This window comes from Triticum aestivum, chromosome 3B, assembly GCF_018294505.1.
Source record: "Triticum aestivum cultivar Chinese Spring chromosome 3B, IWGSC CS RefSeq v2.1, whole genome shotgun sequence".
Classification (NCBI taxonomy): Eukaryota; Viridiplantae; Streptophyta; class Magnoliopsida; order Poales; family Poaceae; genus Triticum; species Triticum aestivum.
The window spans coordinates 606,357,458-606,362,026 of NC_057801.1; positions in this window are offsets into that span (position 1 = coordinate 606,357,458).

Below are 4,569 nucleotides of genomic sequence, written 5' to 3' on the forward strand. Positions count from 1 at the left end.
ATCATGTATATAGGCATCACGTCCGCAAAAAGTAGACCGACTCCTGCCTGCATCTACTACTATTACTCCACACATCGACCGCTATCCAGCATGCATCTAGAGTATTAAGTTCCTAAGAACAGAGTAACGCGTTAAGAAAGATGACATGATGTAGAGGGATAAACTCAAGCAATATGATATAAACCCCATATTTTTATCCTCGATGGCAACAATACAATACGTTCCTTGCAACTCCTGCTGTCACTGGGTAAGGACACCGCAAGATTGAACCCAAAGCTAAGCACTTCTCCCATGGCAAGAAAGATCAATCTAGTAGGCCAAACCAAACTGCTAATTCGAAGAGACTTGCAAAGATAACGCAATCATACATAAAAGAATTCAGATGAGATTCAAATATTTCTCATAGATAAACTTGATCATAAACCCACAATTCATCGGATCTTGACAAACACACCGCAAAAAGAGTTTACATCGAATAGATCTCCAAAAGAGAGGGGGAGAACATGGTATTGAGATCCAAAAAGAGAGAATACGCCATCTAGCTAATAACTATGGACCCGAAGGTCTGTGGTAAACTACTCACAACTCATCGGAGGGGCTATGGTGTTGATGTAGAAGCCCTCCGTGGTTGATTCCCCCTCCAGCGGAGCGCCGGTGTAGGCTCCAAGATGGGATATCGCGGATACAAAAGGTTATGGTGGTGGAAATTGTTTTTCGTTGGCTCCCTGGATGTTTTTGGGGTACGTGGCTGTATATACGAGGAAGAAGTAGGTCGGTAGCTGCCCGAGGGGCCCACGAGACACGGGGCGCGCCCAGAGGGGGTGGGCGCACCCTCCTATCTCTTGGCCGCCTTGGCTACTTCTTGTCTTGCACTCCAAGTCCTCTGGATCACGTTCGTTCCAAAAATCATGCTCCCGAAGGTTTCATTCTGTTTGGACTCCGTTTGATATTCCTTTTCTTCGAAATACTGAAATAGGCAAAAAAACAGCAATATGGGTCGGGCCTCCGGTTAGTAGGTTAGTCCCAAAAATGATATAAATGTGTAAAATAAAGCCCATAAACATCCAAAAGGGGTAATATAATACCATGGAACAATCAAAAATTATAGATACGTTGGAGACGTATCAATCACGCTCATGTATTGCATGAAGATTGAAAAAGTTTGAGAACATCAAAAGTATGAAACAATTGCTTGGCTTGTCATTGGGGTTATGCATGATTTAAATACTTTGTGTGATGAAGATAGAGCATAGCCAGACTATATGATTTTGTAGGGATAGCTTTCTTTGGCCATGTTATTTTGAGAAGACATGATTGCTTTGCTAGTATGCTTGAAGTATTATTATTTTTATGTCAATATTAATCTTTTGTTTTGAATCTTTCCGATCTAAACATTCATGCCACAATAAAGAAAATTACATGGATAAATATGTTAGGTAGCATTCCACATCAAAAATTCTGTTTTTATCATTTACCTACTCAAGGACGAGCAGGAATTAAGCTTGGGGATGCTTGATACGTCTCCAATGTACCTATAATTTTTTATTATTCCATGCTATTATATTGTCTGTTTTGGATATTTAATAGGCATTTATATGCTATTTTATTATGTTTGGGACTAACCTATTAACTGAGAGCCCAGTGCCAGCTTCTGTTTTTTTGTCTATTTTAGAGTTTCGTAGAAAAGGAATACCAAACGGAGTCTAGACGGAATGAAACTTTTGTGATGATCTTTCTTGGACTAGAAGGAAACCAGAAGCCATGGAGATGAAGTCGGAGATGCAACAAGGCGGTCACGAGGCAGGAGGGCGCGCCAAAGGGGGTAGGGCACGCCCCCTACCTCATGGGCCCCTCGTGGGTCTCCTGACCTGGCTTCTTTGCCTATATACACTCTTATACCCTGAAAACATCCATGGGAGCCACCAATCCACTTTCCTACCACCGCAACCTTCTCTACCCATGAGATCCCATCTAGGGGCCTTTTTCGTCGTCCTGTCGGAGGGGGATTCGATCACGGAGGGCTTCTACATCAACACCATTGCCTCTCTGATGATGTGTGAGTAGTTTACCACAGACCTACGGGTCCATAGTTAGTAGCTAGATGGCTTGTTCTCTCTCTTTGATTCTCAATACCATGTTCTCCTCGATGTTCTTGGAGATCTATTCGATGTATTATTCTTTTATGGTGTGTTTGCCGAGATCTGATGAATTGTGGATTTATGATCGGATTATCTATGAATATTATTTGGTTCTTCTCTAAATACTTATATGCATGATTTGATATCTTTGCAAGTCTCTTCAAATTATCAGTTTAGTTCGGCCTACTAGATTGATCTTTCTTGCAATGGGAGAAGTTCTTAGTTTGGGTTCAATTTTGCGCTATCCTTTCCTAGTGACAGTAGGGGCAGCGAGGCACGTATTGTATTGTTGCCATCGAGGATAAAAAGATAGGGGTTTCATCATATTTCTTGAGTTAATTCCTCTACATCATGTCATCTTACTTAATGCGTTACTCTGTTCTTTATGAACTCAATACTCCAGATGTAGGCAGAAGTCGGTCGATGTGTGGAGTAATAGTAGTGGATGCAGAATCATTTCGGTCTACTTGAAGGACGTTATGCCTATGTTCATGATCATTGCCTTAGATATCGTCATAACTTTGCACTTTTCTATCAATTGCTCGGCAGTAATTTGTTCACCCACCATAATATTTGCTATATTGAGAGAAGCCACTAGTGAAACCTATGGCCCCTGGGTCTCTTTTCCATCATATAAGTTCTTTTTTACATCATACTAGTTTCCAATCTACTATTTTGCAATATTTTACTTTCCGATCTATAAACCAAAATTACCAAAAATATTTACTTTATAGTTTATCTATATCTGTCAGATCTCACTTTTGCAACTAACCGTGAAGGGATTGACAACCCCTTTATTGTGTTGGGAGCAAGTTGTTGATTGTTTGTGCAGGTATTCGGTGACTTATGCGTTGTCTCCTACTGGATTGATACCTTGGTTCTCAAACTGAGGGAAATACTTATGCTACTTTGCTGCATCACCCTTTCCTCTTCAAGGGAAAAACCAACGCAAGCTCAAGAGGTAGCACCCCTGATGCCCAGCTTCTACTATATGGTGTGTTTTAACCTGGAAAAAAATCAGAAGGAAGCTTCCAGGACGAAGCACTGTCGTCTTGAGGCGGAACCTGGGCAGAACCAATCTAGGGCTCTGGCGGAGCTGTTCTGCCAGGGAAACTTCCCTCCGGGAGGGGGAAATCGAAGCCATCGTCATCACCAACGATCCTCTCATTGAGAGGGGTCAATCTCCATCAACATCTTCACCAGCACCATCTCCTCTCAAACCCTAGTTCATCTCTTGTATCCGCTCTTTGTCTCAAAACCTCAGATTGGTACTTGTTAGTTGCTGGTAGTGTTGATTACTCCTTGTAGTTGATGCTAGTTGGTCTATTTGGTGGAAGATCATATGTTCAGATCCTTAATGATAATTAATACTCCTCTAATTATGAACATGAATATGCTTTGTAAGTAGTTATGTTTGTTCCTGAGGACATGGGAGAAGTCTTGTTATAAGTAATCATGTCAATTTGGTATTCGTTCGATATTTTGATGAGATGTATGTTGTCTTTCCTATAGTGTTGTTATGTGAACGTCGACTAAATGACACTTCACCATGATTTGGGCCTAGGGGAAGGCATTGGGAAGTAATAAGTAGATGATGGGTTGCTAGAGTGACAGAAGCTTAAACCCTAGTTTATGCATTGCTTCGTAAGGGGCTGATTTGGATCCATATGTTTCACGCTATGGTTAGATTTATCTAAATTCTTCTTTCGTAGTTGAGGATGCTTGCGAGAGGGGTTAATCATAAGTGGGAGGCTTGTCCAAGGAAGGACAGCACCCAAGCACCGGTCCACCCACATATCAAATTATCAAAGTAACGAACATGAATCATATGAGTATGATTAGCTTGACAGTAATTCCCATGTGTCCTCGGGGGGCGCTTTGCTTTATATAAGAGTGCGTCCATGCTTGTCCTTTGCTACAAAAAATATTGGGCCACCTTGCTGCACCTTAATTACTTTTGTCACTTGTTACCCGTTATGAATTATCTATCACAAAACTATCTGTTACCGATAATTTCAGTGCTTGGAGAGAATACCTTCCTGAAAACCACTTGGCATTTCCTTCTGGTCCTCATTGAGTTCGACAATCTAAGTTATCGAAAGGACTACGAAGATCTCTATACTTGTGGGTCATCAAGACTCTTTTCTGGCGTCATTGCCGGGGAGTGAAGCGCCTTTGGTGAGTGAAATTTGGTAAGGAAACATTTATATAGTGCGCTGAAATTTACTGTCACTTGTTACTATGGAAAATAATCCTTTGAGGGGCTTGTTCGGGGCATCTTCACCTCGACCGGAAGAGCAAAGAGTTTCTCCTAAACCTACTGCACCTACTTAAAATATTTTTTATGAAATTACTTCGGGTATGATAGAGAAACTGCTAGCTAATCCTTATGCAGGAGATGGAACATTACATCCTGATATGCACCTAATCT